General features: G+C 33.5%; 1 protein-coding gene and 1 pseudogene across 8 annotated transcripts in view; one reads left to right on the plus strand and one right to left on the minus strand.

The window, feature by feature from the left end:
* C11H2orf88 (chromosome 11 C2orf88 homolog) overlaps positions 1–25,913 on the plus strand; it is a 323,752-nt gene that overhangs the window by 22,408 nt on the left and 275,431 nt on the right. The gene's annotated exons all lie outside the window — the stretch shown is intronic.
* LOC101134533 (telomeric repeat-binding factor 1-like) lies at positions 15,509–16,786 on the minus strand (annotated as a pseudogene).

Here is a 25,913-nt window from a genome sequence, read left to right on the forward strand (position 1 = left end):
AAATAATTCACATTTACTTGAAATGCTACCTTTATCTTATGCTAAATTATTATGTACACTCAGGTATATCTGCTGTTAGCTATATTCCCTTGACTAGGTTACTGTATGTTTGCATTTTTCTTTCCTCATCTGTCAAATGGACATAATAAACTCATAATTTCTCATAAGTACTATGTATGAGTCATTAAAATGTAAATATGAATAAAATACATATATCAACATTTAGCACAATGATTAGCCTAGGGTATATGCTCAGTAAATGAGAGTTATTACTGTTATTTATTTTTATTATTAACATTGATAAGTCTATTATATTAGAACCATACTTTTTATAATTATTGCTATGTAATAAATTTTAATATCTCATAGGGCAAAATTTTCACCTTTATGTTTCTGTGAAGCCTAGGAGATTATATTCATCTTCATCTATTAAAATTTTATGTATCTTTATTTAGTATTCTCCACAAGGTATGTAGCTATCTGATGAGACTCTAAATCTTGTTCTTAATTATCCTATCTGTTTTTTTTCCTCCTGAGAATTATTGCTAGGCATAGTCTCTTCTTTGTTTTTTTGTTTCCAATGTTATAGTTTCTTAAACTTAGAAATGTTTATTTTTGCATTTTCAGAGGATTAATATGAGAATTAAGAAGTTTGGCATAATTACAAATGAATTCAGAAAACCTCCATGAACTTCTTGGTAATTTCTGCTTTTTTAATTTAAAAGACGTTTTAAATGCATCATTTTGGAATATTTTCTAAGCTGCATAATTAGAAATTTCTCAGAGAGCTTTTCCTTTCTTATTTTTTCCTTAAAGCTTTGGATTCAGTATGTCAACTGGTATGTAGTATCAGTATTAAAAGTATTACATGAGTGCTAATATGCTGTTAAAGTAAACATGTATAGGGTATAAATACCATCTATATTAGGTCTCAGAAATTATTCCTTTTTAGTCAAGCCATACTTAGAACTATATGTAAAAACTGTATACTTCGCTTTTCAAATAGGTGCTCTTTTTTTTCATGATTCATTTTTTTTTTGCTTGAATTTATCCAATAGGAAAGAGTAGAAATAAGGAAAGTTATCAGTTTCACTGTACAGCTTGGTGGCGTATATTTTCCTCCCCTTTCACTGTTAAAGTGCATTAAATAAAGTAAGTCTTTACTAATAATCTCTTAAAGAGATGATGAGATAAACTATAGAGGAAAAAAAAACTGACTAGCCAGTGGGAGATGTAGAATGAGGGAAATAATTTGGATTAACAGGATAGATATTAGAGGATATCTTAAAATAGTTTTTTTAAATATCTTCCCTATAGGAAAAATTTGAATTGAAAGCCATCGAGAAATTATTTATAAATGGAAAATCAGAGAGTAAAAGATGGGCAAGATAGCTGTATACCTTATATAACTACACATTTTTCTGAACAATTTTTCTTGAGAGGTATGAAAACTTTAAATGCTGAGTATGTTATTAGGTTAATTTTAATTATAGTAGCAAAGTACTGGTTGAAAAACCAAAATAATATAAATAATATGAAAAATAATGATTGCCATGTTTTTAACTTATATTAAACCTAATCTGTAAATTAAATTTCTAACCACTAAGCTTAGATAACAATTATTTTTAAAATACTGCACAGTAATTTATATTCATAATGATGATTCTTAGAACAAGGCAAGGTCTTGAGGATTAAATTTTTTTCATTGTAGTTTAAGTATACCTTATTTATTATATTTAGTTTTTGTAGAATCAATAATGAACATTGTTATCACCATTAGATTCAGTAAATATTTGAATGCCATTCATATGTAAACATTAAGTGAATTCAAAGTGTTAGAGCATTCCATTTTGGAAAAATGGGATGATACATTGCCTGTAAAGATGTACTTTATTTAAATTTTGACTTTTATTTTAGATACAGGGGGTATATGTGCATGTTTGTTACATGGCACTATTATATGATGCTGAGGTTTGGGGTATGGATAACATCACCCAGGTAGGCAATATAGTACCCAATAAGTAGTTTTCCAACCCATGTTCCCCCACTACTTCCCCTGATCTAGTAGTCCACAGTGTCTACTGTTCCCAAATTTATGTCCATGTGTGCTCAATGTTTCGCTCCCACTTATAAGTGAGAACATGTGGTATTTGGTTTTCTATTCCTGCCCTAATTCATTTAGGATGATAGCCTCCAACTGCATCCATGTTACTGCTGATTATGTGTATAACTTGTAGAAAGTAAACTTAGCATTTTATAGTCATTTTTGTATGGAAAAATTTGAATTTGCAAGTTTTAAATGAGAGTGATTGTTTAAAAGATTATTCAAAATTTACTTTCTTTGATTTATGTACAACTTTTAATAACATTTGTATAGCTTGAAATAAGTTTAGTTACATATGATGAGTAGTAGTTAGTATCTACATCAAGAAATAGAATGAGCAAATCAATAATTACATTGCCTTATATTTATGTAGTGCTTGATGCCTTAGAAATTGCCGTCATATACATTTTTATGTAATCCTCGCAGCAATACTGTAGGTCAATACTCTGTTTTGCAGATGAAACACAAAGTGCTTAAGTGACTAACCCAAGGTTAGGCCCTTGTAAAATCCCTTTACTCTTGGTTTAGTAGTTTTCCCACCATGCCAGCATTATACACAGGTTCTTACAGAATTATGGTGCCAATTATACTGTGTCATACAGGCAAATTATATGTTTCTTGTTTATCTCTAAATATATTTAAGCTGTTAACACAGAATGGGAAAAGGGTACGTTACTGGATTCCTTAATGTGAAATGCAAAAACAATTTTCTAGGGAATCATCATCATTACGTTTTGAGGACAAAAATCTGTTTTTTAAAGTCACTTTTGTGGTAAGATATTTGAAAAGCAACTGTTTTCCAAATTTTTGTGCAGTTATTGATGTTAATGAACATCAGTCTTTAATCCTTATGTTTACACAGCCTATCTTGAGAGAAAATATGGCACAAAAGAGATAATTTTATGTATTACAAAAAATACTGGCTCTAGAGTGAAAGAACTATGTTCAAACTCTGCCCTTGGCACTTAGTGACCTCAAGAAAGTCATTGATCTCCTTTGAACTTTAGTTTCTCACTTAGGAAATGAAGGGAAAAATACCAGTTATCATCTGACAAGAATATTCGGAATGAAACAAGATTATATATGTCAAAGTTCTATATAGTTATTTTCATTTATTATCACTAAGAGAATGTATATTTATGTATCTCTTCACTTTTCTATCCAACAGAGAAACATGGGGTTAAATAGGCCCTTTGATTCTAAAATTCTATATTCAATAAGTAAGATTTACAAATAAATTTATTACTCAAGTTTTTACCTAAAAGAAAACTTGTTAAAGTCTTTGATAAAGGTAAGACATATGTAATACAATTATTTCATAATTTTTTTCTAAAACATCTGGATTTTTTAGTCTTTTGAACATAGAGACAGCTACAGTTGTATTTCCTAAGAAGCTGACGCTTTAGTTGCAAACATATAATGTCCTATGTTTCCATTTGTATGAAGCTACTTAGAGAAATATTTTGAGCTTTATTATTTTATTGTAAAGATATGAAAATGAGGAAGTTTACCTCATATTCAACAGCTGACTGAATAAAGGATGTAACAAGAAGTATGTAGTTGGGACAAGTTTGATATTCATAATTTCCCTACCTGCCACACACATTGAAGTCTGAATCTCATAGTCACAGGAAAAGTCTGTAGCAGATAAGGTAGTTTTAGATTCTTATAGTGAAAGGAAATTTTATCCTTTTGTCTTCAAAGTCTGCAGTCTATAGATTACCTTGAATTCATTACCAGTATTGAAATTTTATTTAGTATGTTAAAAAATGCTTCCTCCCCAATCTATAGTCAGTTTTTAGTTACCTGTTTGAGGCAGTACTGCATATGAATTTCCAAGCTCTCATTAGCAGTACGAAGCTTTCGTATTTTCCTATTTGGGCAAAAGAAAGCTTGGGAATTTCTCTCTAGAGTTTACACTCAGTTTTAGGAAGATAATTTTTACAGTGCAATTTGAAATTTTCTTTCCATGTTAGGGAAGTCTTTAGGCAAGAAGATACCCCAAGGCCGGAAGGTAGCAATTTGGTTTGCCTTTTACATTAATTTTAGAATGGTACATTTTTCTCTAATTTGAATTGGATTGCAGACAAGAGTGAACAGGGTGAAAGAGTGAATGGCACAGTTTTCATATCCTTTTGAATTGGGTATTCATGGTAGACTTTGCATTTTACCTAAAATATGAATTTAGACTGTCACATTTTCACATTCGTTTAAACAGATTTATCAAGCATTTAATATGTCAGGAACTATGCTGAGTAGCCTCCTACTTCTAATCTTAAGTCATTATGTGAGGACAATTATCCTTCTTTTAGAAGGGAGGAAATTGATATTTAATAGAGAAATTAGGCTAAGAAAGAGCTGGTTAGCAACATGTCAGGCATTTGAACCTATATCTCAATTCTGCAAGTTCCTTAACTTTTACAAATACAAAATTATTTTTAAATTATAACATTAATTCCAGTTCACTGTAGAACATTTGAAGAATACAGAATATAAAAGGAGAAAATGAAAATAGCTATAATCTCACCCCCTGGAAATAGTATTTTTAGATATTTTCTTCTAGTCTTTTTGACATATTTTACATAACTGGGAACGGTTATGTTCTTTCTTCCAGAAAGTAGGAAGTTTTCAGATTTACCTGTTTGGACAAAAGAAAGCTTGAGAATTTCTCTCTAGAATTTACACTCAGTTTACCCTCTAGAATTTACATTCAAAAAGAATAAGACTGTGTGTACAGTCTTGTTCTTTTCGTATTCCATTGTATAAGCATTACCCCATGTTTTAAAAATAATTTTGTGTTATTTTAACTAGCTGCATAGTATTCCAACATATAGATATACAACTATTTATTTAAATATTCCCTTATTTTTGAACATTTCAGTTGTTATAATATGTCTAACTTTTTGGTTTAAAGTTTCTATGTATCATGTAACACTTAAATAAATTTACAAGCATAACAAAAACCAAGAAAAGTATTTGCCTGATACATAATTGCTACCTCTTATGAGAATTTTAAATTACATGAGAAATTTCAATTTCATGTGAAGATAGCAGGGTACTAAGCTGTACATATTTTAAAATCCCAATTATGTTAATTATACACATGCTCAAATGCACAGGCAAAAAGACTGGAGGGAATTACATAAAAGTCTTAAGAGTTGCCCTCATCTCTTACCTAGGTTATTAAAATAGCTTCCTAATTGATCCCTTAATTCCACTTTTGCTTCCTTCTAGTCCATTCTTCACACAGCAGCCAGACCAATCCTTGAACTACAGAAATCATTTTAAGTCATTTCTCTGTGTAGACCTTCCAGTGACTTTGTCACAGTGAAATCCATAGTCCTTGCCATGGCCTACAAAGTCTTACATATATATGGGTCCCACTCCCCAGCTTTTATTTTCTCTCCGATTTTAATCCTCTACCTCTGATCCCATGTTTCATTTCTCTAACCACACTGGCTCCTTGGCTGGTCCTTCAAGGTGTCAAGCATGCTCTTTTCTTTTCCAGTTGCTATTCCTTCTGGAATGCTCTTCCTCAGGATACCTGCAGTATTTGTTGACTCACTTACTTGAAGTTTCTGCTTGAATATCATCTTATCAGAAAAATCTATAAATGCTATAAAATCTATCATTCTGTAAAAAAATGCATCATTCTATACTATATAATCTACATTATTTTATTTTTAGCACACACCTACAGTACGTTTAATGGTTTGTCTCTACTCACTAGAAACTAAACTTCATGATGATAATTTTTTTTAGTTATTGCTGAATCCCCAGAAACCTCAACAGAGCAGGGCATGTAGTAGGCACTCAATAATTATTTGTTGAACAATAGTGATTTTCTCTGAGTAGTAGAATTGTAGATAGTTTTAATTTAAAATTTTCATTATATTAAGCAAATATTATCATATATATATAAAACCTAAAACTTTAATACATTACAGTTATTCTCTGGGAATTTACCCATTACCTCTGGGTTATCCAACTTATTGGCATACAATTGTTCATAGCATTCTCTTAGAATCCTTTGTATTTCTGTGGCATCAGCTGTAATTTCTCATCTTTAATTTCTGATTCTTATCTGAGTTTTTCTTTTTTCTGAGTCTAGCTAAAGGTTTGCCAATTTTGCTTATTTTGTCAAAAAAATCATTCTTAGTTTTGATGATCTTTTCCATTGTCTTTTTAGCCTCCATTTCATTTACTTCTGCTCTAATCTTTATCATTTCTTTCCTTCTGCTAACTTTAGGCTTAGTTTGTCTTTCCTCTTCTAGTACCTTAAGGTGTAAAGTTAGGTTGTTTATTTCAGATCTTTCTATTTTCTTCATGGAGATGTTTATTACTATATACTTCTTTTTTTTTTTTTTTTTTGACAGAGTTTCACTCTGTCGCTTAGGCTGGAGTGCAGTGGCATGATCTCGGCTCACTGCAACCTCTGTCTCCCAGATTCAAGTGATTCTCCTGCCTCAGCCTCCCAAGTAGCTAGGATTACAGGCACATGCCACCACACCTGGCTAATTCTTTTTGTACTTTTAGTAGAGATGGGGTTTCATCACGTTGGCCAGGCTGGTCTTGAACTCCTGGCCTCAAGTGATCTGCCCACCTTGGCCTCCCACAGTGCTGGGATAACAGGTGTGAGCCACTGTGCCCAGCCCTATATACTTACTTCTTAAGACTACTTTTGCTGCATCGAATAAGTTTTGACATGGTGTGTTTTCATTTTTATTTATCTTAAGATACTTTCTGATTTCCTTTTGATTTCTTTGACTCATTGGTTGTTCAGGAGCATGTAATTTAATGTCCACATGTTTGGGGATTTAAAAATATTTGTCCAGTTATTGATTTCTAGTTTCATACAATTGTGGTTGGTAAATATATTTGATATGATTTTCAATTTCCTTCAATTTGATAAAACTTTTGTTGTGGCCTAACATATGCTCTGTCCTAAAGAATATTCCATGTGTACTTTGGAAGAATGTGTATTGTGTTACTATTAGATGGAATGTTCTATGTATGTCCCTTAGGTCCACTTGGTCTACAGTGTAGTCCAAGTCCAGTGTTTCCTTATTCATTTTCTGTCTGGATGACCTATCCATTCTTAAAAGTGAGATATTGAAGTCTCTCACCATTATTGTATTGCTGTCCATCTCTCCCTTCAGATCTATTAATAGTTGCTTTATATATTTACATGCTCCAACGTTGGGTGCATATATATTTATAGTTGTTGTAGTCTCTTGATGACTTGACCCCTTTATCATTATATAATTATCTTCTTTGTCTCTTTTTACAATTTTTTTATTTCAAGTCTATTTTGTCTGATAGTAGAATAGTCACACTACGTTCTTTTGGTTGCCATTTGCATATAATATATATATATTTTTTCTTTGCTTTTAGTCTGTGTGTTCTCAAAGCTAGAGCAAGTCTCTTGTAGGCAGCTTATGGTTGGGTCTTGTTTTAATAAAAATTTCAGTCACTCTGTATCTTTTGATTGGATAATCTAATTTATTTACATTCAAGGTAATTATTGATAAAGACTTATTGTTTATCATGTTAATTGTTTTCTGGCTGTTTTGTAGATGCTTTGTTTCTTTCTGTCTCTCTTGCTATCTTCCTTGGTGATTTGTTAATTTTCTCTAGTGGTTTGCTTTGATTTGTTTTTTCTTTATCTTTTTGGTATCTATTGTAGGTTTTTGCTTTGTGGTTACAATGAGGCTTACATGAAACATGTTATATTTATAATAGTCTATTTTAAGCTGATAACTTTCATTGCGTACAAAAACACTATGCTTTTACTTCTTCACCTCTACATTTTATGTTTTTGATGTCATAGTTTACACTTTTTATATCATGAATCCATTTACAAGTTATTGTAATTATAGTTACTTTCAATATTTTTGTCTTTTAAGATTTCTTAATTTTATTAGGCAAAGAAGTCAACACTGATATGGTAAGCTGTAATATTTACTGTACAAAACATTTGAATAGTTATTTTATTAATGGTCATTTGTATGTTTCTTGTATGTGTCATCCACTTTGATGATGAATAACTACTAGTTTCGATAGTGATAATTATGTATCAAGGTGTTTTCTTTCAAGTATAAAACTGATTTCTATAACACAGGTCACATGTCTATAATAAAGAAATATGCTTTGCTTTAATTTGTGCTTGGATAGGCTTCCTATGTATAAGGTCTTGTGTTATTGGATATATTCTGAATTTAGCTTAATTTCATTCAGTAATTTATCATTTGAAATTGATGGGGCAGACATTTACCTTTGTATTATGAAATTACTAAATAAACAAATGTGCAACTACAAGTGAAAGAGTTATTTAAATTACTTTAGAGCAAACATTAAAAGCCATATTTGCATAAAAGTCATGATAATTTATAACACCTACTTTTTATAAAGGAAATCTTGTAGAACAGGATGCGTGGTTTTAGGAACTAGTTTGATAGGCATTAAGGATAATGGTTGCAGCCTTATATCAGCATTGGGTACAGTGTATTACTTTATTGTGGTTTGTTGTTTTGGCTTCACAGTATCACAAAAATCTTGATTCACAGATAGCAGTATTGTTGCTCTTACCCGAGATACTTTCCTGAGAGTGAATATGGTCAGGCCAAACTACTATAAACCAAGAGCTTCATGCAAAACTATACTTTCCTAATCAATTGTAGTATCATAAGAATTTGGAATGTGTTCAAAGATAGAAAAAAAAAGATTTTAAGATATATTCTCCTTTTCTCTTCTTTCTTTCTCTCTCTCTCCCCCCACCACCATCTCTAATTGTAAGAGACAAAGCGTAACCATATTTTTTTGCTGATAATCAGTATTTAAAACTAGACTCAAATTAAATTGCTAATATGGTGCAATATAAGTCACTTACTTAAATTCTCAATGAACACAGCGACACAACTCTTAGGATATAATACAAGGTGATATGTAGCATATGTAAACTTTTAAAAGGGTGTTTATAAGGACTATTTTGTAACTTATTACTTATACTAGAGATTGGATGTTATTTGACTTAAGCCAAACCTCAGTATCTATTTTCTTTTTAAGCACTGTTCACATTTAAAGGAGAGGCATAGTTTATTCCATGGATTTAAGTTAAGCTTTTAACATACTTCTCTAAAGGAAATTCCCTATATGTTATTTCTTTCTATGGATTTACATATTGATAAAAAGTTTATTTGAATTGTTGGAAACTAGAAAATGTACGTGAGGAAGAATTTTACTCCATCTGAGGAAAGAAAGGTGGAAGGAAAGAAGACTACTTAGGCTTACTACTTAGTGTCTTTAGAATTTACCATATGGGTAACCACATCTTGGCTGTAAGAATTACGAGTAACACTTTGGGATTTTTGAAGTTTTATGGGACACAAAAAGCTGAGATGTGTTACTCTTCGTACCATTTTATTAGGACCCATTTGAACATATGGTTATAATTATGTATTTGTTACAAATTTTGGAGATGTATGTCAGTTTCTGAAATTGAAGTGGAGGTACATGCATTAAGATTACTGAATTTTGAAGGGGATTTCTAGATTTTACTGATCTCTTACTTTCCTAAAATTTTTCAAGCCACAGCTGTAATTTATAATTTGATAAGTGGTTTGTAGTAGCTATTCAAGTACTCTGTAATGTCAAACACTATGCCAGTATTTATCTCATGATTCTGATCATATTTATGTGTGGTAGAAAAATAGTCAAATGTTTAACATAGAAATTTGACCAAATTTATAGTTTACTCTGGAAATTTGACTAAATTTATTGTATACAATATGAATTAGAAAAATTCAGGAAAGGAAAGTTTTTGGTTATTAGAAACATCTATCCTGTAGTTTCTTTAGAGGCTGATTTTTTTAAAAGCATTAAGCAGTCATTCTTACTGTCTTTAATGACAATTCATTTTATCCCTTGGTTACCATTTTGCCTTATTTTCTCCGACTTATTTGGATTAATTGCTTTAGCAAACATTGTTTAAAAATTTTAATTTTCTAATATTTCTTAAAAAGCTCTATTTGTTTTTTTCTACTCCTAGTTTTTTTTTCTGTAGTTACCTCAACTAGGAGCACACTGACCCCCAACAGGCATCACCCCACTAAACCCCCTAGAAGTTCCACTCTTAAATACATCTGTACTACTCGCATCAGGTGTCTCAATTACCTGAGCCCACCATAGCCTTTCTTTTAATAATACAAACTGGTTGATTTACCCTTCCTTATGAACATCAGAATAGAAAATAAATATGTAATTACTTTAATATATATGTATATCCAGTTATGGCAACAATTGAACAATTTAATATAATTTTGCATGTTAAGGGAGCTTAGAATGTACATTGTACTTTTTGTAAGTTGGTATACCACAGCATGTACATAACTACATATAATAAACCTTATTATTTTTTTTCAGTTGTTTTTGTTTGTTTTTCATAGAACCAATTCAGTTTTTTCTTGATAAACATTCTAACTTATGCTGTTATAATTAAATATGATAAATATTAATATAGCCTGGATATGGCTGGGTGCGATGGCTCACACCTATAATCCCAGCACTTTGGGAGGCCGAGGTGGGTGGATCACTTGAGGCCAGGAGTTCGAGACCAGCCTGGCCAACATGACGAAACCCTTTCTCTACTAAAAATACAAAAATTAGGTGGGCATAGTGGCTCACACCTATAATCCCAGCTACTGGGGTGGCTGAGGCTGGAGAATTGCTTGAACCCGAGAGGCAGAGGCTGCAGGGAGCCAAGATCGCAACACTGCACTCCAGCACAGGCAACAGAGCGAAACTCTTGTCTCAACAACAACAATAACAACAAAAAGATAGTTTGGACAAATGGTCACATATAGTAATTTATGAAGGCCAAGGACTTTTGTTTATATAAACAACTCAAATTGATGTATCATGTGATTTATTATTGTCTCTATGCTTTTGATTAATTTATGAATCAGTCAGTCACATAGTTCATGGTAACATGTCATGGTTAACATGTCAACATCTTACTGCATGTTAGGCAGAATTAAGCTTTATTAAATTTTGCAGTAAAATTAGCGTTTTTCTTGATTCTTTTGACGTGAAAATTACTTCCTATGTTTCTTTTCAAAACCTAAGCAGCAAACTAAGAATTTTCATTTGTCATAGTTGATTTCCAAAAGGACCAGAAAAACAGTTGTAACATAGTGGCTTGGCTGAGGACACTGTACCGCAAAGCTGTAGAGTATTTTATTTTAATTTAAAATCATCTATACCTGAGCTAAAGAGAAAAAGGATCTACTGGGAGAAGATCTGATGCTTTGTTCATCTTGAATAAGCAAATGTATATATTACACTTTACATGTTTTTCCTCATGTATATATTAAAATATAGATATAGTCTCAATGATGCTTTAAATGTACATGTTAATGAACTTCTTTTTCTAAACCTAATTTGACAAATGTCTTTAATAAAAGAGAAGAAAGCAACTGGAACACCTTTGACTCCTTTGATATTCTCCCTTAACTTTTCCTCTCCAAGTTCTATAATTAAAAGTAAATATAATGGCCAAATTAAAATATTTCACACTGTTCTTTCTCATCAATTCTTTAATGTTTTCATCAATATTGGTTTTATAATTATTTTTCACTGTCACTTCTGTAATTTATAGATTAAAAATTATCCAGATTTATTAAATTACTGGAATAGTTCTTTTGCCCAAAACACTTTAATATATTTTTTTAAAAAGTAAACAAAAGCCCTCCTAAAACTATATGTTACATTTATTGTATTTACCAATTTTGATTACTTTGTCATGCTGTAGCGAAGTGATTACTGATCACTTATTATTAAAATATTGGCTTTCCTCTTGGTTCTCTTGGATTAAATACATATGGCTATAGGTTAGCTGGAGCACTGATGAAAATAAATTGTAAGCTCAAACTTCATTATCATTTGTAGCTTAAACATAGTGAATTTGATACAGTGTTACCTCATAATTTTGATGCTCTTTGCAGTAAATTTGATATAGAACAGTTGCTAAAGAAACCCTGTTCAAATGTGTGACCATTTTTATGGAAAACATCTGGGGTAATTATAATTAGTTCAGGATGTGTACTGTTTAAAAATAATCTTGAATTCATGGAGAATGAAGCATATCTTTTCCTTAATGACTAGAATAATCCAAATTAATATGAAAAAAGCCCTTTAAGTTATTGGTAGCTATGCTTAGACTATGCTTTAGAATATTCCATACGGAAATGAGGAGTAACTTTTATGTAAAATGCCAAATTGGCACTTTACACCTGTTAGTGTGTTTCGTTTAGAACAGCTGTGTCTTTTATTATCAGTAAACAGATGCAGAAAGTAATGGAATGTTTTAAAGCAATATGTTAATCCTGTCTTCCACTACTGAACTGTCTCACAATATAGTGATTAAATATTGACTGTGCAGCTGTTACGTACAATTATAGAATTTCTTAGTTAATTTCTCCTTCCCAAGCCCAAATGCTTTAATATTTAGAGATCTAGTTTCTAATCTTAAAGTGTTTCATAATGTAGTTTATTTATTACAAATTGATTTCTGAAGAGAAGTTATTTGAATACTACAGAGACAAATTCATGTTCTTAAAATTCTTATTAAATGTTTCTATGAATTGACGAATGTTCTTGGTAGGATAAACAATTTAAAAATTTTATTTGTTTATTTTTCTTCCCTTGTTCATGAATATGAAGGTGATTATTGAATATAACAATTTTGTTTAAAACTGCCAGCAGTAAGCTAAATAGGAAATTATGGCTCTTTCATCAGACATTTATGAACCAGAGTGTATAATACTTTCTTGGAATGATGAGTATGCAAGTTACTTCAATTATAATAGCCCTTTTGCAGTTTAATTATGTTTTAATTCTTATATTTACCTTGTCAGAGAAGATATTTAAAATGTTGCTTCATTAATTATATGTATTCTTAAGCTTGAGGAACAGTTCTATTAGCTAAGATTGTTATTAATATCTAACATTTATTGTACTCTTAGTATATGAAAGGTATTGTGTGAGGCACTTTATTATAATATTCTTGCCCCATTTTATAGATGAGAAAATTGAAGCTTAGAGATATGAAGTAAATTGACCAAAGTCTTACAGCTAGGAAGTAGTAGAGCCTGGATTTAAACCCAGGCATTTTCACTCTCAAGCCTCTTGTTCTTAACAACTTTACATTTTGCCTGCCATTGGCATCTAATATCAACATTATACTGAGGGGAAATTATGTGCGAAGTAAATTTTGACTGTTCTTTTTTGAAGCCACATTGTTCACTGCAATGTGATTATTAAATCGTTTAGGCAACTTGCCTAAAAAGAAAACGTAATTAAAACATGCATGGAAAGAGAGCTTCACTTCTTGGTATCTCCTCACACAATTACTGTGTTGGTAGTTGACAGTCTACACTAGAACTGGTTTTTTTTAACTCCCTTTATGATTTTACTCTCATTGTACTACTTGCTCAGACAACTCCAGTAATTTATTTGTTCCTCTTCCTAAAAATAACCTTTGCTTCTTTGCTTCAAGAGTTTTAAAAGAGCAGCATGATGTAGTTTTTACCTATGTTACATTATTTATGCATTAACCAGGCAATATCAGTTATTATCAAAACTTTTATTAAATGACATTCCTCTGTCAGGATAGTCATTACTAACTACTTCTATATTCTTAGTTTGTTATATCATTTGTCATAGGATGTAACCCCATTTTATATATGAAAAAACTGGGACCTAGAGATATTCAGTAAATTGGCCAGGATCCCAGCTAGCAAATGATGTTTGTGTCAATTTGATTTTTTTTCTCAAAAGAAAAAAATTTGAAATTTAAAGTGTACAACTAATCGTTTTTTAGAGGGTTTTAAGACTTCGAATTTCACCAGATGGTTACTTAAATATAGTTTCCCTTGACACTGATGAGAATGCTTATAAGATTAACTAGGATCAGCAATGTCATGAGGTATTGCCGGGGGAAATTTAATATATATTAGAAATCCATTATAAGGTAATTCTTAAGGGGCACAATGTTCTTGGTTGCAAGCTGTCTAAAATATAAGAATAGATGTATCTTTGCATGCAATAAGATGAAATGTCATGTTTATAACAGATTTTAAAATGAAAAATATATTTTTGCTCAATTTAATTAGCTATTCTGTACTTATTCAGCATTATCATTTTATTTAAATTTTTATTAGTGTCTCCATCAAAACTAGTTACCCAACACATAGAATATAAGATAAACAATTAAGCTATCACTTTATAGTGTATAGCATAGAGCTTTCCCAGGCAGATATAATTATTTGGATTTTGTTTTTGTTTTACATTTTTGAAGTCTTTTAAAAAATAAAACTTTTACTTTGGGATATTTGTAGATTTACATGCAACCATAAGTAATAGAGATCTTACGTACATTTCACCCAGTTCTCCTCAATGGTAACATATTGCAAAACTATAGTACAATATCATAGCCAGGACATTAGTGTTAATATACTAAAGACAGAATATTTTCATTGATCCCTCATATATTATACGTCCATAATTTTCTTCCTTTTTCTTCTTCTTTTTTTTTTTTTTGGAGACAGAGGTGTCGCCCAGGCTGGAGTGCAATGGCAGGATCTCAGCTCACTACAACCTCCACCTCCCAGGTTCAAGCAATTCTCATGCCTCAGCCTCCTGAATAGCTCAGATTACAGGCATGCACCACCATGCCCAGCTAATTTTTGTATTTTTAGTAGAGATGGGGTTTCACTATGTTGGCCAGGCTCGTCTGGAGCTCCTGGCCGCAAATGATCCACCCGCTTCGGCCTCCCAAAGTGCTGGGATTACAGGTGTAAGCCACTGCGCCCAGCCTATACTTAAATAATTTTCATATACCTGTACTAGAGGTCTATACTTTTGTCATTTCAAGAATGTTACATAATATGGAATCATACAGAATGTAAACTTTTATGATTGGCTCCTTTTAAACTCATTTTAATTCTCTGAATTGTCATCCAGGTTGTTAAATGTATCAGTAGTTCATTCTTTTTTACTCCTGGGTAGTATTCCTTTGTATGGATGTACCACAGTTTGTTTAGTCATTTATCCATTGAAGGACATCTGAGTTATTTCCAAAACAGTAAAATCTGGTTTCATTCACCGTATAATTTATAGCTTTCCATTTTACTCTTCAGTTCATGATTGATTTTTTGTTTTGTATGAGCTTTTAATTTTTTCATTGGAACAGGATTTGGGGGTGGGGATACTAAATGTGGCAGGGTTCAACAAATTTACACTTTATCAAAATAAGGTTCTTAAAGAATATAATGATAACATATACTGTAACTCTTATAGCACAAACCCTCATATTAATTGAAGGTCACAGAAAAATACTGTAATGCTTTAAACAAAAGTTTTAAAATACATCAATGATGCAAGTTTCAAACAAAATGCAGTGATCAAAATACTTAACTGGCCTTTCATCAAGCTTTTACAAACACTGTCTTCGCTGTCTGAGCAAATCACTTTTGGTTTCTTCATGGTCCTCCATCTGTCTTTTAACATGACACTTGTCCGGTTGTTGAATTTATAATGCAATAGTATTTTAGATCACTTTCCCTCTCCATATTTCCTCATGCCAGATCTCAAATTCTTGTCTTCTTCTCAAAACCATGTCTGTTTTTTTTCTAGCTCGATGTTTTTCAGGAATTACTGGTTGACTCTTTGAAACAGGTATCCTGCTTTCAGTGGCTCTTCTGCTTTCTTTTTTCTTTTTTGCACTTTGAAGAGTTCTTACTCTTCTTTCTTTCTTATTAAGGTCTTGTTGCTGGGCTCCACATTTCAACTTAGATAAGAAAAGATTCTTGTGAGACCTTTTTCTTGTATCCAAATTAGCTTCAGTTTCTATTTCAGTATCATTACCATTAGGTTGATCTTGAGAAGTTATTGTTCTTGTTCTTTTACTTTCTACTACTTTTGCTGCTGCCTTCATTAGAAAGGTTGATGAATCCACTCTGCCAATTTGTGTTTTTTAATTGATGGAGTAGGACCATTTACATTTAATGTAATTATGGGCTTTAGCCTGTCATTTTAGATTTTTTCTGTTTCTGCTGTTTTTTATTTATCTGTTTTATTTTTTCTGCTTTCCTATGGGTCATGTCAAAATTTTTTAGAATTCCATTTTGACTTATCTTTAGTGTTTTTAAATATCTCTTCGTATAGTTTTTTAGAGGTTGCTCTATGTATTACATTATATATACTTAACTTATCATTGTCTACTAGTGTTGTCATTTTACTAGTTTTAGTAAAGTGTAGAAACCTTACCTCCCTTTATGTTTTTTTTACCCTCTCCTATTTATAATTGTCTTAAGTATTCTACATATGCTTAGAGCCCCAGGAAACAATATTATATAGATAATAGACAATATTATACTTGTTGTTTCATCCATTAAACATAACTTACAAAACTCGAGAGATAGAATATATAGTATTTATCTATGTTTTTTACTTATCATATTTCTTTCTTCCTGATATTCCAAGGTTTCTTCTTTAATTGTTCTTTCTGGTTAGAGAACTTTAGCTATTCTTATACAGTGGGCCTCCTAGTACCACACTCTCTTTTCCTTCATCTGAGAATGGCTTGATTTACCTGTCATTCCTGAAGGGTATGATTCTCAACATCCAGTAAAAACACCCTAGACTCAATTATATTGATTAGATATCACTTCACACTCACTAGTATGAGTATAATTTTTAAAAGATAATAAGTGTTGGTGAGAATGTGGAGAAATTGTAACACTCATACATTACTGGTGGGGATGTAAAATGGTACAGCTGTTATAGGAAATACAGTTTTGAGTTAAAGAGTTAAACATAATTACCATATAACCCAACAATTCAACTCTCTAGTATATATCCCAAAGAATTGAAAATGGTAGTCAAATATATAGTTGTACACAAATGTTCATAGCAGCACTATTCACAATGGCCAAAAAGTGAAAACCTAAATTTCTATCAATAGATATGTTGTCCACAAATGTGGTATATCTATAAAATGGAATATTATTCAGCCATACAAAAGAATGAGTACTGGCACATAGTATAGTGTGGATAAACCTGAAAAATATTATGCTCAGTGAAAGAACCCAGGTATAAATATCACAACTGGTATGATTCCATTTACCATAGTCCCCCCTTATCCACAGTTTTACTTTCCATGGTGTTAGTTACCTCTAGTTAACCATGGTCCAAAAATATTAAATAGAAAATTCTGGAAATAATTCGTAAGTTTTAAATTTGGGCACATTCTGAATAGTGTGATAAAATCTCGAAAGACTATACATAGGGTTTGGTACCATCTGCAGTTTTAGGCATCCACTGAGGGTCCTGGGACATATCCTCTGTGGACAGGGGGGACTACTGTATATGAAACTTCCAAAATAGGCAAACCCATAAAGACAGAAAGCAGACGAGTAGTTGCCAGTGGCTGGGGGAAGGGATAGATGGAGAATGACTGCTTAATGGGTGTAGGGTTTCCTTCTGAGCATTAAAAATGTCTTGGAACTAAAAGTGATAGTGGCACAACAGTATAGTGGATGTACCAAACGTTAATTAATTGTGTACTTTTAAATAGTTAATGGTTAATTTTATGTGAATTTTTACATCCTTTTCTTCTTTATTCTAAAAAAAAAAAACAGGATACATGTGCAGAACGTGCAGGTTTGTTACATAGGTATAGGAGTGCCATGGTGGTTTACTGCACCTACTGACCCATCCTCTAAGTTCCCTCCCCTTACCCCCACTCCCCAACAGACCATGGTGTGTGATGTTCTCCTTTCTGTGTCCATGTGTTCTCAATGTTCAGCTCCCACTTATGAGTAAGAACATGGGGTGTTTGGTTTTCTGTTCCTGTATTGTTTGCTGAGGATGATGGCTTCCAGCCTCATCCATGCCCCTGTATAGGACATGATCTCATTCCCTTTTATGGCTGCAACATCACTTTTTAAAAAGCTGCTAGAGAAAGCTTCACTTTATGTTGTCTCTGTAGAGTCATCTCTAGCCTGAGTGTGAGCCTGCTTGTGTACATTCCTTATCCCTTCATCTTGCCCCTCCTCCATCCTCTTCCTCTATCTGACTTCCTTCTTCCTTTTTCTCCCTTCCTCCCTTTCGGGGCTTTGATATAAAGTGGCAAGTAGCAGCCTACACACACAAACATTCTGAGTTTTTCCAACAAATTTCACTACACCTACAATAGTCTATCTTCCATGTTATTGTAGGATACAGTTGTGCCAGATTTGCTGTGGCTTAATCAGGATAATTTACTTTCCAATCTACCATTTCTATGCCCTCACCATTGCTGGTCAACCATATATTCTCAGTTTGGTTCTGGTAACACCCCACTTCCAGCATTGTATTTTATATTAGATTTGTTTACTATAACATAAAAAATATAAATGTATTCTTCTCTCATGGAGTCATCAATATAGGACTGATATGGCAGTTTGAAGATGTCAAATTCCTGGGCTTCTACTCTGTTCTTGCACTATCATTCTCAATATGTAACTTCCATCTCATGGTCTAGGATGGCTGTCCTAGATCCTGCCATCACATTTATGTTCCCACCAGTAGGCAGAATAAGAAAGGAAAGTAGAGAGCATTATGTTGTTTTCCTTTAAGGCACAAATAGAAGTTGTACACCATTCTGCTCATACCCAGCAGCAAGCAAGGCTAAGAAGTGCAGTTTTTATCTGGATGGATATGCCTAGCTAAAATGTAGTGTTCTATTCCTAAAGAAAGAGAGATGAATAGAGATCTTAATGGATAAGAAGCAATCCTGCCCCAAGACCTGAGGGTACCACTATTCAATTTATACATTTCTGCTTAATTCCTGTTTTCAAGGCAACAGTTCAGTCCCACTTTCTTCTATGTCTTGTGTCACACTGTCCGAAACCTTTTTTGTTCAAATTCTCCAGCCCGCAAATTTCTAGCATACTACAGGAGAAAGAAGGAATAGAAGAATAATGACCTGGCCGAGTGGTAGAAAGAGGAAAGATCTTGGAACCCATTTCTCAGCCTGCCCTCTCACCCTGTCTTCCGGTACTTGATGCCTTCAAGGGTTAATGCTTTCTAGGATTTTCAGGGTGTATTGTCTTTCTTCTCATCAGGATAACTTATTCTGGCCTCTTCTGTTGTGCAAAGTCAATTGCTACACCTCCATCTACTTTATATCATCAGGAAATGTGAACTTTCTCACCCACTGATAGACCTTTTTTCTTTTTTATTTGTCTTTGTGGAATTATACCTTTATGATTCCTTAACTATCATTTCAGTGAATTTCTGCTAGGAGAGGAAAAAAGCATATGGTCAATTTGCCGTGTTTGCCTGAAAGCTTTATATTTACTATTTTGTGTGAAATGTGTTTTGTAACCACACCATACTTTCTGTTGGTACTGTTTGCCTTAGAACTTTAGTTTTAAAGGTGGTTAGAGGAAGACAAGCAAAGAAGGCTGATAAGAAATAGTTAACAAGAAAAGTCAGGAAAATGTTGTGTCATAGAAGTTGAAAGAAGAAATTATTTCAGAAAGAATAAAATGGTCAGCTGTGTACAGTGCTGCTGAGAGGTAAAATAAGATGAAGACAAACCTGTGACCATTGGATTTGACAACATGAAGTTATTGGTAAATTTGTCAAAAATAATTTCATTGAAGTGATGAAGATCCCCAATATTGTGATTTGTAGAGATTAGGAGGTGAGGGATTAAAGGCATAAACTATAGGTATCCCTTAGAAGATTTTTTTAAAGGAGCAGAAAAATGGATGATAGTGAAGAAAGGTAGGGAATTATGGATAGATTCCATTCATCCTTCCTATTTTTAATATGGGCAATAAATAGCATGTGTATCTGCTAATGGGAATGTTTCAATAGAGAGGGAGTACTTCACAATGTAGAACAGAGAACAGAGTAGACCTAGAATTAGTTTGAGTAAAAGAGTAAGATCATCAGAATTTGTGTAGTATGATCAGCTGGCAGTCAGGAAGGCGTGCAGACATATCACCTTCTCACACATAATGAAGAACTATTAATTTGTTCACCTGACATTAAACAGATATTATGAACACCTGGATATGCAAAGTACTGACTGGGTTAGGCTCTGGGGAAAGGGTGATAGTTGTCTCTGTCCTCATGGAACTAGCAATTCATTAAATAGAGAATTTAAAATGAATTGGTAAGTATAAAGAAAGATAGGGGAAGTATAGGGTGCTGGATGAGCACACAGCAGAAAGGTTCTGGAAGAGGTAACAATAAAGTAGAAATGTGAAGGATTAGTGTGAGCTAGCCAGGTGAAGAGGGAACAATGAAATTGGCAGAAGAAATAGCATATACAAAAGCCCAATAATAAGAGAAACCTTAAAGAAGTTCTGTTTGGCTGAAGCTCAGTAGATAAAAGGGTAATAGCAAGAAAGGAGACTGAAAAGACAAGGATCATATCATTGTAACTTTTGTTAAAGTGTTGGCTTTTGCTGTGGCTCGTCATTGAAACATTTTAAACAGGAATTATATCAGATTTTAGAAGAAAAACAATTCTGGCTACTGCTTGCAGAATACATCAAAGGAGAGCCAGAAACAAGGAGACCAGTTCGAAAACTATCAGCTTAATCCATAACCAATATGAGTTGTCTAAACTAGACATGGATATAGAGAGAAGTAGGTAGACTCAGCAGATATAGTTGATCCCTGCTGGTGAATTCTGTATTTGCAATTATGCCTACTCACTAAAATTTGCTTGTAACCCCCAAATCAGTACTTGCTGTACTTTCACAGTCATTTGTGGACATACACAGAGCAGCAGAAAAATTTGTGTTGTCCAATGCACATGTTCCCAGCTGAGGTTGAACAAGTCAACATCCTGCCTTCTTTTAGTTCTTATACTGTAAACAAATATCTTTTTCACCTATTACTTATTGCTATGTTTTTCTCATATCTGTACTTTTTATTGGTAATTTTACTGTTTAACCTGGCCCTAACCATATATTTAAAGTACTGTCTATATAGTGTTCCTCAGTGCAAGAAGGCCATGATGTACTTTATGGGGCAAGTATGTTTGTTAAGATAAGCTTCTACTGGGTGCGGTGGCTCATGCCTGTAGTCTTAGCACTTTGGGAGGCTGAGGCGGATGGATTGCCTGAGCTCAGGAGTTCAAGACCAGCCTGGACAACACGTTGAAACCTTGTCTCTACTAAAAATACAAAAAATTAGCCAGGTATGGCAGTGTACGCCTATAGTCCCAGCTACTCAGGAGGCTGAAGCAGGAGAATTGCTAGAACATGGGAGGCGGAGGTTGCAGTGAGCCAAGATCGCACCACTGCACTCCAGCCTGGGCGACAGAGTGAGACTCCATCTCTAAAAAATAAATAAATAAAAATAAGCTTCATTATGGTATGAGTTATACTGCTGTTAACCATGAGCTCAATGTTAGTGAATGAAAGGTGTGTTTAAACAGAAACACACTTTCTGTCCTAGACAATAATCTCTTCTCATTATACTCATTTAACCTTGAGGGAGGGGGTTTCGCCTCACATTTCTGGCTTCAGAAACCACGTATTGCACATATGAAAGTGAACCCAAAGATTATCCTATCCTAAACTGTTCCTGAGATTCATTCATACCCACAAACAGACCTATGAACATGTCCAACTGGATGTCTTTTCGGAACATCTAACAATGTTGTGTGTTGACTGATTGCTGAAAATCTGTGACCAGAGGCTCACATGAATGTAATCCTCGGTGGTTTAGTGTTCACTAATTCAGTGTTCATAGCAACTTTATAGAATATAACTTATGCAAATAATAAGAATCTACTCAAGTAATAGAATATACTAGACTTAATAGTTCCTTAGATGGAGGTAATGATGAATGAGAAATAAAAGATAATTCCCAGGTTTTTGTCTTATACAAATGATAGTGCCATTTATGAAAAGAGGAAGAGCAGTTTTCGGGGAGGCAGTAGCCATAGGGGCTAGAGATAATAAGTTTAGTTTTTGACATGTTGAGTTAGATGTTCCTGAAAGACATCCAACTGGACATGTCCATAGGTTCATTTGTGGGTATGAATCTCAGGAACAGTTTAGGATAGGATGATCTTTGGGTTCACTTTCATATGTGCAATACATGTTTTTTGAAGCCAGGAATGTGAGATGAGACGCCCTAACCCAAGGTTAGGGTATAAGATGAGAAGAGATTATGGTCTAGGACAGAATTTTGAGATGTCAATAAAGAGATGACTAAAGGAAGAGGGCATGCAAGGATACTAGAAGCAGAGTAGAGAGAGAAAAATCAAGAAAATATACATTATTAAAGCCAGAAGAAAAGACCATTTCATGAAGGAAGGTGTTTGTATCATCAAATGTTATCAAGAGATTAAGGACTAAAAAGTATTCATTGGATTTAGTGAAAAGTACATTTATAGATCTTTCTGAAGATAGTCTCATGAAGTAATGATGGAAACTTAATTATAGTGGATTGAGTAGACTGTGAAAAAGAGAAATCTGATTTGAAATTAATCTAGATACTTTTTCTTTACCTTCTAAGTTTTCTGTTCAACTTTTGCATTATCATTGATGTTCGGTTGATCACATATAAGCAAGAGATATAGGCATTTTTTCTTGACTGTTTTCCAAGGATGAACCCACTAAATGTCACTGTTTATGGAGCTTTCCATTTCACTCTGTGGAAATGACACAATATGTTCCATCTCTGCAGAGATAGAAAGATGCGCAATGATTTTTACACTTTTTTGTTTTGTTTTGTTTTTTGTTTTTTTGAGACGGAGTCTCACTCTGTCACCCAGGCTGGAGTGCAGTGGCGTGATCTAGGCTCACTGCAAACTCCGCCTCCTGGGTTCACGCCATTCTCCTGCCTCAGCCTTCGGGGACTACAGGCGCCCACCACCATGCCCAGCTAATTTTTTGGGTTTTTAGTAGAGACGGGGTTTCACTGTGTTAGCCAGGGTGGTCTCGATCTCCTGACCTCGTGATCCGCCCGCCTCGGCCTCCCAAAGTGCTGGGACTACAGGCGTGAGCCACCGTGCCCGGCCTTTTTTTTTTTTTTTTTTTGAGACGGAGTCTTGCTCTGTCGCCCAGACTGGAGTGCAGTGGTGCGATCTCGGCTCACTGCAAGCTCTGCCTCCCAGGTTCAAGCCATTCTCCGGCCTCAGCCTCCTGAGTAGCTAGGGCTACAGGCACCCGCCACCACGCCCAGCTAATTTTTTGTATATTTTTTAGTAGAGACGGGGTTTCACTGTGTTAGCCAGGATGGTCTCGATTTCCTGACCTCATGATGCACCCGTCTTGGCCTCCGAAATTGCTGGGATTATAGGCATGAGCCACTGCGCCCGGCCTAATTAATTGTTTTTCTAAGAGCAAGGATCTTACTCTGTTGCCCAGGCTGGAGTCCAGTGGTGTGATCATAGCTCACTGTAGCCTCAAACTCCTGCATTCAAGTGATCCTCCTACCTCAACCTCCCAAGTAGGTAGGGCTATAGATGCACACCACCATGCCTGGTTAAATTTTTTTTTTTATTTTTTGTAGAGACAGATCCCTGTCTCTCTGTTGCCCAGGCTGGTCTTGAACTCCTGACCTCAAGTGATCCTCCCACCTCAGCCTCCCAAAGTACTGGGATTACAGGCGTGAGTCCCCATGCCCAGCAATGAACTTAATTTTGCAATACCTTTGCTACTTTAAATATTCAGTACTCAGGCTGAAATCTCAGTTCTCTGCTCTTTCTTTTCTGCTAACTATAAAAGTTTAGAATAGCTTAATATATTATACACTTTTGGTCAGAGAGTGAATATTTAGTTTATAGAGTATAGAGGATTTTTTTAAAAAATGAAATCGAATTAACAGTTGAACACTCACATTTCAAGAACAAAGTGAAAAATAGTACAAATAAGTTTTAGTGAGAATAATATTGATTTTATGCAGCTATTCTTTTCTTTTTAACTTTTAATGTGCAATAATGGTAGACTTACAAAAATAGTATGAAGAATTCTGTATACACTTCACCCAGATTCTCAAAATATTAACGTTTTACCACATTGCTTTACCATTCTTTCTTTTCTCTGAAACATTTTGAAGATTTTAAGTTGTACACATGATGCTCCTTAACCTCTAAACACTTCAGTGTTTTTTCCCTAAAAATAAGGATATTCTCTCGTGTAATCTTAATACAATCATCAAATCAGGAAATTAACATTGATATAGTACTATTGTCTAGTATATAAGCCTGTGCTGTTCAGTCTGGTGGCCACTAGCCATATGTGGCTATTTAAATAAATTAAATACATTAGAAATTCAGTTTCTCATTTCAGGCACTCAGCAGTCCAGTGGTTATTGTATTGGAGAGCATAGATATAGAACACTACCATCATTGCAGAAAGTTGTATTTGTAATGCTCTAGACATTGAAATGTTGCCAGTTGTCCCATTAATGTCTTTTGTAGTAAATAAAAGATGATATTTTTCCTGTTTCAGGAATGATTGCGCAATCAAGTGACATTTAGATTTCATGTCTTTTTAGTATTGTTTAATCTGGAATTGTTTACAGAATTAATTTATCTTTCAGGTCCTTAACATTTTTCAAGAGTTACAGGCCTGTTATTTTATAAAATGTGCCTTATTTGGATTTTGGTGTTTCCTTCAGATTAGTATCAGATATTGGATATTCAGGAACAATACTACAGAAATGCATTTGTGTCTTTTTCAGTGAATCATATTTGAAGGCCAATTATATCAATTTTTCTTGTTACTGGTAATGTGAACATTGATTTATCAGGTTCATTGATCTATTTCCATTGTAAAGTTGGAGAAGCTTTTTTTTTATTTTAAAAAAGTTCATTTACCAATTTTAACAATCGAGAAAAAAGTCTGACTATAATACTTGATGACATAGACATCGTGTTTAAGTAGAAAACACAAGAATAAAAAAGCAATTATCACAGATAATATTTCACAACTTCAGTTGTTTCCTTCAAATTTGCTTTACGTAATTGGGTGGATATAAATTAATAAACAGAAATTTAAGCAAGATACATGTAACAATTTAACACAACTTGATACTCTAATTTCTTTCAATTTTTCTCAAATTCATCTTTAAGTCTTTCCATCATGGGGCTCAAGGAAATTTAACCAACATATGGATACTACAGTTGAATGTCAAATCTTTACAAAGTACTTAAGAGATACTAAATTCCTCTATATTGCAATTATGAAGAACCTTCATGACACTGTGTTTTGCATGTAGAAAAATGTTAGAGTCCAATATGCAGCTCAACATAAAATAATAAGAAACATTTCTGATTTCTTTGTTAGGTTGAGACCACTTTTCCTTTTCCTAATGAATGATTTTTCTTTACTGTTATGTCACTGAAGTGAAAAAGTAGGTCACCTAGGAGTATATACAAAAAAATAAACACATTAAATGGATAAAACATTACTACTACGTCTTTACCTCTAACACTTCAGAAGCCTAGAGATTTAAAGTATTCTTACATTAACTGGAAGAAAAAATGGAGAAATTCCTTCTTTTTTGAGATCACAACTATGAAGTCATGTGGTTATACAAATTCTGCATTTGTGTGCAAAATGTGAAACACACTTTTTGCTTCTACTTGCTTCATTTTGTCAGTTAGCTAGCAGGACTTAATAGATACCTTTCCAAGAAACAGGGACTGAGTTGTGTTTTATGTAACTTCAGTAACCTCAGCATTACAGTAATGAGGGATGCAGTATCTTTTTGCTATGGTTCAAGACAA

Source organism: Gorilla gorilla, chromosome 11 (assembly GCF_029281585.2).
Source record: "Gorilla gorilla gorilla isolate KB3781 chromosome 11, NHGRI_mGorGor1-v2.1_pri, whole genome shotgun sequence".
NCBI lineage: Eukaryota > Metazoa > Chordata > Mammalia > Primates > Hominidae > Gorilla > Gorilla gorilla.